The sequence below is a fragment of the Hyalella azteca genome, unplaced genomic scaffold, assembly GCF_000764305.2.
Source record: "Hyalella azteca isolate HAZT.00-mixed unplaced genomic scaffold, Hazt_2.0.2 contig3122, whole genome shotgun sequence".
Classification (NCBI taxonomy): domain Eukaryota; kingdom Metazoa; phylum Arthropoda; class Malacostraca; order Amphipoda; family Hyalellidae; genus Hyalella; species Hyalella azteca.
Window position 1 is genome coordinate 183,743 of NW_025933375.1, and position 13,399 is coordinate 197,141.

Here is a 13,399-nt window from a genome sequence, read left to right on the forward strand (position 1 = left end):
GAGTGCTGCGTTTTTCCTTTCATACAGTGAACTTTTTTAATGCTGAACACAACTTCCATTCACAAGGAAAAATTATGTGCGTGAGGCTTAGTAAGTAGTCAGGGCTTACAGACTACCTAGAACAGATATAGGCCCGTATGCTAAATAGGGCACTAGCACTACGAAGTAGCACTATGCACTACGAAGTGTCCTGTTGGTATGCTAAATACGTCACAAACTTCATAGTGCTAGTGCCCTATTTAGCATGCCAACCGTAGTGTTCCATGTCGCACTAGTACGGCACTACGGCTTGTAGTGCGTAGTGCTACTTCGTGGTGCTAGTGCCCTATTTAGCATACGGGCCATAGAAGTCATATACGACTAATACGAGAAAAAAACATAACTACCTAAGTAGCTTTTCATCCGCTTCCATGTCAAAGTAGATGTGAGGTTACTAATATTGACTGCTTAAAAATGAAATATTTTAGTGTATTAAAAATGTATATAATTTTTGCTGCTCATTTTTTTGTAGCAGGATATTCCGTTTTTTTAAACTTACGCTTGCAAGTTGGAAATAAAAAATTACTCTCATAATATTCAATAATATAGGTAGACGTCAATTTTTGTAGTAACTTAAATAGAGAATCCTATTATTATTAGTTAATAATTGTGCAGTCATGAGTAAAATTGCAATTTTCTTTGAATTTTTTATCCACTAGATGATTAAATGGTAGATGCTTTTTTATGACAAACTTAGTACGCCATGGCTTCTTAGTGACACGGCTTGCCGTTTATATCTAATAAATTGTTGGCTTGACCCTCACTCAGACTTGAAGCGTATTTCGTCAACGATAAAAAATTCAGCTACTGCAGTTAAGATCTCAACAAAGATGAGTACCCGCCTAAGCTGTTTAAAGTCTTTCACACTAACCTCATTTCCTCTTATATTGCTAAATGCAAGTGTGCGACTGTGCGTGTACGATTCGGTGTAGCGTGACCCTGACTTCTCGACACGCCCTCTCTCTCTAAGACGACGCGTTCTTGCATTGCTCTATGTTTTTCTTATTCATGTCTTCGTTGGCTTTTCTTACTCTACATTTGCTTTCTTTCATTCTTTTTGCGTTTATTTATCTAATCGGATTAATAAATTATCTATCAAACATGTGGCAGAAGAAACGTTGACGGGTGTACAGGCTACTGGCAGATGTGACTGCTAATTTTAAATTGTTACTTGTTTATGCAGTGTTATATATTCTAAATGAGGCGTGAGAGCAGGTTTGTAAGTCTCACTGATAAGAGAAATAGTTTTTATCGCTTTTATATATTGGGATACGGTGCCTCATGTACCAAAATAGGGCAGATCTGCTTGCTAATGTAGCCGCTAAGTATTTCATGTTCAAAATGTGTGACTAATTAAGTCTGCCAATGAGTGAATTATTTAATAATTAAGGCTGTTAATATGTGAATTATTTAATATTTAAGGTTAAATAAATGTTAATGCTGACGATCAATGAGGTCGTTTTGAAGTACGAACAGTTGTTGTGAAGACGTGCTTAAAAATTGCTAATTCGTATTCAAAAGCGGCGTGCATAAGCTTGAATATTCATGAAAATTTTCATTGTTTAAATTAATTATTTTCCTAAGTTATTAGTGGAATTTTTTTTCCGATTTATTTGCCGCTCTCTCAACTTTGCTATTGTAATTTACGGCAACTACGCTTCTTAAACTTTGTCCAACCGTATTTTCGATGCTTTTATAAAGGACCTCCGTTTCATTCATAAGTGATTTGATGAAGGTTCTCTGAAAATATGCCTTTGCGCAAATCGTACTTCCCTCTTGCACAGACATTAAGCTTCTTGATAATAATTCCAGTAATGAACAAGTTAGTCAGTAATCGCTTAATTAGCAGGCGATAACCATAATGTGTGTTACGTGTGCTACGTGGTTTCAAGACGAATTAAAGTTCTTGTATTAAATGAGTACATAATTTATAGCAGTAAATCAACTAAATGTCATGTTTAGATCATTCGTAGTAATGTTTAGCTTAAGAAACTTGCCAAAGCTACAAGTTTTTCTCATGAAAGCTTGATGAAGAATTTGGGAATCGGAATCTTTTTGTAGGAGCTGTCTTGAGGAGCGGAAGCCTGCGACTGTTTGGAACACCCAAATCCTTCTGGCCGCCAAATCCCTGGGACTTGTTGTAGGATTCCAGTTAAAAGTTGCAAGGTGCTTCCCGCCAAAAGTTGGCCGTTTAAGAAACATTACCGACCAGAACTTAGCGATTGCTTTTATGGAGATGAGGGAGTAAAGCGATATGCTATCTGGCTCTGATGTCGAGACCGAGGCTGCTGCTGTCACACCTCCTCGCTCATGCAAATTCTCGTGACAGATGGAGGAAACCACACATACAAATTAAGCGTGTGAACATCGTTTGACTTCACAAGGTAATAAGTTCCCGTTATGTGAAATAAGTACCACAACTGAGCTTGCGGCTATGGCACACTAAACACTTATTCCAAATTTTTGAACGGACCATTGACAACGCTGGATTCATTATAGTACAAGTTCTCAATCGTGAGCAAATTTTGAATTCTAAATATAGGTATGTAATTATTTTTAATATTGCGTCAAAATTTAATAATTATATTTTCTAACCTGAACAAAAATGAATGAACTAATTATTTTCCTGTTTTGTTGATAACATTTCAAGCTTTTCCTTTTGTTATAAAATACGTTCTCATAGAAGTCAATGACATTTTTTTGTGCCAAAAATGAGTGCGTAAATAAGATAATTTGACGTGAAATATTTCTCTACTCTCTATTTGCTCATTATCTACGACGTTACTCTGGTTCCTCCTCGCTGCCACAATGTCCATTTTGCACAATAACCAGTTTGTTTATTTGGTCCCATGAGGTATGTAAATGTCATTTGCTACCCAAATTCGATGCAACGATTGCTACACGTAAATCAGTATAATTATTTGCGATTGCCTGACGCGATATAAAGCATATGCGAGCCACCTAGCGAGCATCACGTTTGAGAATCTACAGCGACATCTAACGACACCTGAAATTTAGATATACAGATTAAATATTCTGCAGGTATTAGGGTGATGATGACGCAAGGATAAATTAAACGATATGTTATCAAACTAGGGTCAGAGTCATGTAGTGAATTCAATTGTATGTGAGCTTGAGGGTTTGTACAGTGACTGAAGCATACAACATGTCAGGCCGTGAATGACATTGTATGTGAGCTTGACGGTAATACAGGCCGTGAATGACATTGTATGTGAGATTTACGGTAATACAGGCAGTGAATGACATTGTATGTGAGATTTACGGTAATACAGGCAGTGAATGACATTGTATGTGAGCTAGACGTTAATACAGGCTCTGAATGACATCTGTCTCTTATTACACANCGGTAATAAGGTCAGTGAATGACATTGTATGTGAGCTTGACGGTAATAAGGTCAGTGAATGACATTGTATGTGAGCTTGACGGTAATAAGGTCAGTGAATGACATTGTATGTGAGCTTGACGGTAATAAGGTCAGTGAATGACATTGTATGTGAGCTTAACGGTAATACAGGTAGTGAATGACATTGCATATGAGCTTGACGGTAATACAGGCAGTGAATGTCATTGTATGTGAGCTTGACGGTAATACGGCCAGTGAATTACACTGTATGGAAGCTTCCAGTAATAAGGTCAGTGAGTGAAGCCATAGCTTGTCGTGCAGCGTGCCGGTGATAAACTTCCAGCCTGGGCTGCTGTGCCAGTCTAGGTCGCCACGCCCTCTAGCGGCCTGCACGCGGCGACGCAAATTGTTTTGTTTCCTCCTCAAAATAACTCGGCCCATCATAGGCCTTACTCACCTAGCCTTCTTGCCATCCCCCTAACAAATAATTTGGTGACCTAGGCTAATGTATGCATAATCTTGTTTGGCTCGGCAATAAGATATTATGACTGGGTAAATTATTACATATTGCAGGCAAAATTTGTTTGGACTGTTCCACGTTGTATTGGTCAAGTTTACAACTCACGGCAGCTGTAAACCAACGAGAGTTGGTATATGACAGTCGAAAAACTTGCGGATAATGCTAATTATTCCGATAAATCACATAGATTTCTTGCAGCATTACATTCAAGTTTATTTCAGTAGTTGCACAAGGATGTAAATGTTTAAATATCCGATAAACATCGAGTCTATTTCTATCAGTTGAAAGCATTGTGCAACAAAATTAAAGTTTGACCATCTATCGGTTTAAAAACCTGCAGTGTGGTAAACCATGAGTATACTTGTATACTTCAATGAGGTCCCCACGCAGACGTCGATAACTGAGGCTTGGAAGCTTCATATTCTTTAATCTTTCTTCATAGGACTTGCCTTCAAGCCTGGAATTATCCATATTGCACGTCTTTGAACATTCTCTATTAAATTTTTACAACTTGAACAGATTTACCCGATCGGATATGTCTCATATAACAAATAATATCATTCTGTACTCGAAGCTGCTACTTCAACGCATAATTACTTTAACCAATCAAAAAAGGTGCCATATTAGCGTCACACCAAATGCTAGTCACATTTACCCTGGGTTCAGGCATCATTGGCCTTCATTTGATAAGTGACACGCGTTTGCTGTTCCTCAACTCGTCAGTTTACCAAAGGAGGACTCGGCAGTTCATGAGTAAACAGCCACACCTTCCGTGACCATGCGACTATAGCGGCCAATATCGATCCTGCTTTGAAGACTTGATGAATTTATTTCGGCTCTTTTGAACATCAACGGTGCAATACTAAGCTTAATTACTTAATGACACCACCCCCAAATTTTGCGTTGTTATTGTGTGGCTTCTTGAAGACCTGTAAGTGCAATGAATATTACGTTTTTGGATCTGTTACAGAATTGTTGTTAAATTGCAGGATCCGATTATTTACTTGCTCAAATAGTTTTTAGCGCATTTTCTCATTTATGGAAAAATGCACTATTGTGCTCGCCATGTCCGTCTGTCTGTCTGTCCGTCTGTCCGTCCGTCCGTGACCTCAAGTTTTCGTAGACAAGAAAATGCGCTCTCTGTCACTCACTGCAGTGAGTACTGAGTTATATATTTTTTCAAATAGAACTAGTAGCATAATCTTGCCATTATATTCTATTTAATTGAATTATTGCAGTACGCGAATAATAATATATACAATTCTATTAATTTCTCAAAATTAAGATCTTTTTGATGAACCAAGTCACGGAACACGCGTATTTTGTCAGTGGTCTCTTGACGCTAGCGATGCCCTAATTTAAATAAAAAAGTTCCCTTATTGGTGTAAAGAGTAGCAATTTTTTACTTAATAATTCTAGCTGTAGAAATTTTTTTGTTTTCCTGGCAGCAATTTTAATCTGTAATAAATAAGGGCCTGCAAACTTTTTTATGCGGCAATCATGTGCTGGAAAAGTAGAATTAAGTTCACCTTTCATTACCGATTTTTGACTGGCGCTTGGCACTCTGATAGGCCAGTCATGGGTTCAGCGATATATCAAGGTAAGGGGATGAAATTTTCCAGCGCAAGTCATTACGGCTGTCGGAAAAATAAATTTACAAAGGGTAAATTTTCAACGAAAGGACCAGTCGAGGATGTTAAGCTCTGAGGCGTCGGACGGTCGCTTAAAGTTGTCCGAGGTTAAAAGTAAAAAACGTAGGCCGACAAAAGGCTTAATGAGGCGGCACCTAGCGCTGTTCGCGACAGCTTCCTAATTGAAAATCATGGCTGGAACATCCTAGGGAAATGCAAGACTTGAACCTAGCCGCTTATATTTCGGCCAGGGAATATCCGTGGTCATAATTTATTGGCGCATGTTCAATGGTTGGCCGTCGGTGGCACGGCCTTTCGTTACTCTACTAGCTGACTGCTCTGCTGTGCACTCAAAGAAACAAGTGTGATTTGTCCTTGTAGCGATATTCTTTTTACTCATGTGTGGAGCATCCTGATCCAAGTTGGCAGGTCAGTCAAAGATTTTTTTACTCATGGCTCCAATTTCCTCAATATTATGATTTGTGCATTTATTTTGCCACTCTTTCGGTGGAATTCTTTATCATTGCATCATTAGAGTGAAATTTTTTTAGATTGCATTTTCTATCACAAAAAACTGGAAAATTTCGCGAGAATTTGTTATGAATTTTTTCAGAACAGTTCAAGAATTGAGATAAAATTTCAAAGAAATATTTTCTGGCATTTCAACGAACAAGTTTTGGTTTCTCTCCCGTATAAATTTTACACTCACATGGCATTTCGGCAAGCACCTTTGCCGTAAATCAATTCAATAAAGTCAGATATTTCGCAGCGATGTCCCTCTGAGGTCATGTTCAACTGAGTTGAATTTCCCTTTTCACCTTTGATTCTTCATTCGTATTCGTTTCATTCATATCAATAAGACACTATGCAGCTACCGTTTTATTTTTATTCCAGGAATTCCTTTAACAAATTTATGGATACAATTAACGCGAACTGAAATAAGAAGGTAAGAAACGAGCACCTAAACAATATAGATTAAATCGATAGTAGCAGTCCGACCATTACAAAGAAGAACACAAACTGTGCAGACGAAGAAGATAAGTTGCTAAAAATATATGCCAGCGAAATTAAACAGAATATAAAACAATACAAGACACACGCGTATAGTCATAAAAAGATTTCCAACCACTGAATTATGTATATAACGCGCAAAAGTTTATAATAAAAAATAATTCTAAAATGTATCATGAAGAATGTAAAGGTTTGCATGAAAATTGCGCGCAATAGGGCGTGTCAGAGGAGCGTATTGAGTGAAGTGCGTCATTTTTAATTAGAGTTAAGAGGCGCCGAGGCTCTTCAGGCTGAGCGCGAGTGCTCTCGTGACGCTCTTGCTTTATTTGCCTCTTTGGCCTCCCCAGCGACTGACAAATGCAAGCGACTTTTGGCCTCCCCTTGGGTAAGCCTAGGCCAAGCCTCACCGGGGACTCCGTTAAATGCTGGCGCTGTATAGAAGACAGCTTCCTGTGTACTTTGAAGGTGTCACTAGGTTCATCATATATGATCATGAATAAGTTAATAATTACTGGTTTTAAAGTTATTTATTAAAGCTTCTGCGCAGGTCAAATAGTATTGATCGTAAAACTATTCAGGTGCTTAGGAATATTTGCTGCGTCTGAAACCCGCCTATATAAAGTACATGGGGCTAAGCCCTCTATGATCTATGATTATATGTAAGTTAATAATAAGTGGTTGCATAATTATTTATTTAAGCCTATATGAAAGCCACATTGTCTTGAACGTAAGATCATGCAAGGGGCTGAAGAATATTTTAGGGGGGCTGAAGCCCTCCTAACTTAGGCCTATGTGACGCCACTGTTTTGAACCGAAGTATAAAGTATTCAATTGGATGAGGAAAACTGGCGCGGTTATACGATTGTTAGTTTCGATCCTTGCATTATTGAAAAAAGACAACAGTCTCAAATGTGTGGATATGGCAAGGTATACCGTGTTAGCAAGTTTGAAGTATTGAACAGTAATTAACCTACACAAAATAATCCTTATATTAGACAACTTCATTCCATTCATTTTGTCATTATTAAACTTTTTACCCTTTAACAAAATAACGTTGGGCAGCTGGAGCAGAATCTTGTATTTGCGCGTCCTGAGTTTAGATGTTAATGATGCTGCCTCTTTTTAATGTACGTAGTGCAAAAACGATGTATACTTTACCACTTTTTAGTTAATTGTCGTTTTAGTTAATTGTCGTTCTTTCTTTGAACAATTCTCATCACCCCATCATCAAATTTAACCGAATAAACTCTTTTCCTTTTAAAGGGAAATTACTGTTTTTTTATGAAGCAATTCCGACGCTTTTCAGCCCTTGACTATATTGGAGGAAATATCAGACATCCGGCCCCGGTAAACTCTACATTTACGATATGCTGTTATCCATAATTAATCTTTTATTGATTAGCATGTACGATCACTATAATTCTTATCTCAAAATTATGTGACATGCAATGATCTGTTTTACTTGATATTTCGTTGCTATTTTAGCAGGAAAAATTAATATAATATTTTAAATTGTTTTTCTCTTAAAAGCTATTTCGTTACAGCACCATGCATGCGAAACATTCTGGCTCTGAACATTCTGCTTACGAAATAAGGTCGAGATTATTCTTCGAGTTGTTGATGCTTGTGCCACGCACGACAAATGCTTTCTAATTCCACTCCATAACCCGCACTGCAGAAGCTTTGTTAAGAAGCGTCTGTTGTGGGATTGAATTCTAAACTATAGTGGCAATCGTGTGTTGTAGCGTCGATATCGCAGCTCTGGATACGCATCGCGGGTCTGGAACAGTTTTTTTCTTTTATATAGAGTTTTTACGAGTATACGCTTTAGATACACCTAAAAAAATTAGGACTTTTTGCAGCGGCGAGAAATTTCATCAGCATACATGCCGATTAAATAGACGGGTAAGTGTTAGACTATGTTCTCTTAATAATTTTTCTGCATGAAAATCTCACAGCTTGAACTTGTGGTATATTTGTGTAACATTTGCATTTTTCAAGAAATAATGTCTCTAGTCAATTAGGCTGTTTTTTTAGAATGAAGTTTTTGAAGGCTGGCAGTTTTTTTTAGAATGAACTTTTATAGTTTACTGTTGATTATATCTATGAAAAATCATAATTACTTTTATATACACCAACAATCTTACAGTCATTACATGAATCATCACAAATTTATGATTAACTTATATCATTTATTTACTGATTATTTAAACACTTTTAACTTCATAATTAAGTATACTGTGATTATTTGTTAGAATGTGAGCGTGGAGCCAAACATGCGACCGGACAAGTGTTCTCGGCAAGTAACATGCGACCGGACAAGTGGTTGCCGAGGTACGTGTGAAGTGTCTCAAATTTGCCGACGTAAGCGTTTCAGGGCGTGGACACTTGGTAGTCAACATCGGTTAGCCTCCCGAGGAGTTAAGCTAAACCACTTACACTCTTATCGCCAGGATAATGTTTAGTCTTTCATTTATATCGAAAATCAACATTTTTTCAGGACCCTAAAAATCTTGGGATTCACTTCTTCCTACGTAACAAACAAAAGAACATCATTTAAATAAAGGTTTACATGAAGGTTCAAAAAATTTCGACAGTAGATAATTTCTGAAATGAATAAACTAATGTTCGTAGGGCAGGAAGTATTTGAAACATTGACTACTTATGTTTACTGCTTCGTTCGCCGACCCCTAACCCCAAGCCTGTTTTGATCAGGAAAGAGCCAATCCTTCAACCAAATACACCGAGCAGTATTTGCTGATGACCGAGAGAGAACTTCCCTCCAGCTGAACGCCCATTACAGACGTAATTAAGAACTAATTCTTCAATAAAAATATTTGTGGATCAAAGATATATGACAATGAGATATGATAGCATGGATAACTTCTCAAGGCTCCGAAATACAAATGAACATTTATTTGCAGTCGTTAGCTCGACTTACACTTGCGTCTCTAACACTCATCAATCTTAGGAACCTGATACCAGTTCATTCCATCGTTTGAGCGGCATACTCGTAAATTTTTAATTATTATTGATAGAAATGCAATAACACTTCAATCTTCTTGACTGTATGTACATTTTCAGCCGAACTTTGATGTACATTTCGTTCGGGTTATCACATTTTGTGTGATAGGAAACACTACTAGGAAGTGCTGGCATATTTCTGTTTTACGGCGTATTTGCTGAGCATCAAGCTGACCTCCGAGGGGATAATTGACGTCGCCGCTTATGACTGATGGTGTGAGGCCTGTCTCTCGGCGGCGCCTCGTAGACCGAACCTTTGGCTTCATTTGCTGCATCTCTCTTATAGTCTACGAGTCTACAATGACGAGTAGGATACTCGTCATTGCTGCCCACTCTATCGTTTGTCTTTTATACATCCCTCTCTTTTTCCTATCAAATATTACTTCCCACTGTATTCCATGTTTGTATACTGTATATGCAATTGTTTTCTACTCTAAATATTTGTATATATGCAATTGTTCTCTATATGCGCACTATTGCTCGTACATGTATAAATTCTTCTGCCTCCTACTCGATAACTTATGTGATATTGTGTTATACTCAATTACTTACTAAATATTGCTTCTCTCTTCATTCATTCATTCTAGAGGTATAATGAATCTTATTTTTCAACATTTGCGCATGAACTAATGCTTTGGGCAGGTTTTCCCCTCCTAAGGCACATTTTTGCACATCATCATGACATTTGTTGATATTTTTAGTGAATGTAAAGTTGTTGGCTCTTAAGAATGGTTGCATAACTCAGGTGACGCGGTATCCTGTCAGATAACTTACATTGCTTCGAAGAATTACCTTAATTAAATCATATCATTCATCAGTAACGCTTGAACAAATACGTCGCGTTTCTATCGTTGGTTATTCTTTTCATTTTTGTGGCTATTTTTGAGTGAAGGTAAAATTGGTCTTTCGTTGGTTACTCTTTTCAAGGGACAAAATCATGATATTTGTGGCTATTTTTGAGTGAAGGTAAAATTGGTCTTTCGTTGGTTACTCTTTTCAAGGGACAAAATCATGATATTTGTGGCTCTTTTTGAGTGAAGGAAAAATTTTGTTCTTTCGTTGGTTAGGTACTCTTTTAAAGGGACAAAATCATGATATTTGTTACTCTATTTGAGTAAATGTAAAATTTGGTTCTTTCGTTGCTCTTTTTGAGTGAATGAAAAATATGGTTCTTTCGTTGGTTACTTTTTCAAGAGACAAAATCATGATATTTGTTACTATTTTTGAGTGAATGTTAAATTTGGATCTTGGGAATGGTTGCAAAACTCAGAGCGACGCGGTATCGGGTCACATTACGGACGATATCGCAGCCCCTGGCAATTGTGTTAAGGAACGTCAGCGCGGATTTGGGCGTACGGCGTCCGTGGACTTCTTGAAGACTTTCCTCCGCTTGACCACTAGCCTCGAGAAATTCGAATGCAGAAGAATGATAAGTAATGTCAAGTTTAATATTATTTTACATTAGTTCTTTACAGTTAAATTCTTCTGGTGTAAGATTTTTTCTCGTGAATATTCCGTTTTTGCCGAACCTATTCTGTCAGCGATTTATTACTAATTTAAAACATATTCGAGTATTCATCCCGTATCATTTTCATTTAGGCTATATTTCCATCATCAATGTTTCGTTGGTTCTGACATATTTCCTTTACTTCATTAGTTTTATTTTCTTAAATCTTCAACAATGATTTTCATACGTAATATTTGTGATAGAAAATTGTTTATTCAGAAGGCTTTGGGAAACGCCTGATGTTACAGTAATTTTTCGCTTGCTTCTGTAATGTTAAATCGGAAAAAAAACTTTAAACTCTTAAACGTTTCGGGTTTTTCTGCAATGGCCGAAAAAATTTTAGAATTTATATAAGATTTTGTATTTAAAATGTTTTTAATTAAAAATTTCCGTGTATATCCTACTGTATTACTAATTTGGCAAGTAAGATAGTATGCTGAAAACTTATTTATCAGTCCATCTAAATTTATCTCTTCATGCAAGTTTGTCACAGATAGCTTAATAAATGGATCTTTTTTAATTTACTCCTGTTTCCTTTATTGGTAGTAATTTTCTTTAATCCACTATGGTGAGTAATTACTTTTTTAATTTTTGTTAAATAATTATTTATTAGAAATGTCCAAACATTATGGTTAAAATAATTTATGTTCTTCAAACTGGATGTTTTTGCGTTTGACTTTCAATCTATGATGATTACTAATTACAATTTATTCAATCAGAGTAAATGTAAACATCGCAATCAAATAAACGACTTCTATACACTTCCGTCTCATCTCCAGCATCCTAAATATTCCTTTCCCAATCTTGATCAACCCACACAAACAACCTTGCCCTGTGCATTAAAAAAATTCTCATGGCTTGCCAGAATGTAGTGGATAGCCAATTTCTCGGAGACTAGAAACTCTGGAATTTCACCCAGTAAAAATCATCGGTGAACTATAGGTGGCCATCCATACGCCAAACATGCACGCCGATTAACAACCCTTGATTTATGAAAGAGTGACCAGGATCGTCAGGCTGAAAAATAGGCTCTGTTCTGGCGGCAGTGAAGTTTGGTAATCAATATGAGAGAAGATCTATCACGATTCCTTGGTCGTGAGATTGATAGCTGGACTGCAGCCAAGATACGAGACGAGCATTAAAGCGACTGCTGTAGTGTCGGCTCGCCGCGCTCGGTGTTAAAATTACGGCTGGTCACAGCCGGGGGTTTGGCCTTGCCGTGCTTGGGTGACAGGTTGTGTTTTGGTGCATTCATATATCAACTTGGTGACTCCTTTTGTGCGTTCATACATTTACGTTTTGATGTTATTTGGTGCATTGATACATCAACTTGTTGACAATGTTTGGTGCGTAGTTGACTTATTTCGGTGCATTCATACATCTACGTGTCGATGTTATTTGGTGCATCAATGCATAGACTTGTTGACATTGCTTGGTGCATTGATACATCAACTTGTTGATATTGTTTAGTGCGTCGGTGTATCAATTTACTGACATTATTTGGTGCATTGATATGCATCTACGTTCCGCTTGCTATAACGCCTTCCATGATGAATGGTAAACAAAGATGTAGTAGTAAACATCGCAACGTAGTTGAAAGCTCAATCGAAGCCTAAGGCTCAATCCTCATCTTAACCTACCAAAAACAAAAAATCGCATGATACGCAAGACCGAAATAGAGCATCGAAAGCGGTAATGTGAGGAAATCACCATCACCTTCTCCCAAGTCACTACTGTAAATCATAACTGCAAGCATATTGCACAGGACCTATGCTTTCATCACGGCCTATAAAGACATAAACTTCGAGCAACTTAACATTCATGAACCATCAAAGCAAATTTTATTTACCAAATTGAATAAATATTTTTTCAGTAATATAAATTATTTATAAAGCTACATTTTAATTTATTAAAGAGGTTTTGGGAATTTGGTTATTGATCTAAATTTTCGAGTGAAAGTCTTTTGATAAGAATTTTATGCGCTTAACATTAGACAAAAATAATGATTCTCTTATTTTATATCTGTAGACCAAGGAACTTAAAAAATGTTTGAATAATTGGTATTAACGTGCAATCATCAACGGTGGCTTGTATGCCAAACACCTTGTTGGTATCATTATTTATGGTTCATATAATAATGACTCGGTAATTACGATTGCCCAGAGCAGGCTTTGCAATCCAAAGTGCATTTTAATTGACTTTAGGGGCATGGTCAGCGGGCCCGTGCCCGGGCAATTTCGTGAACAAGAGGCGTGTTCGTCCGTAGGCGTGGCGGCTCCAAGATTTAGCGACCAAGGGCGGA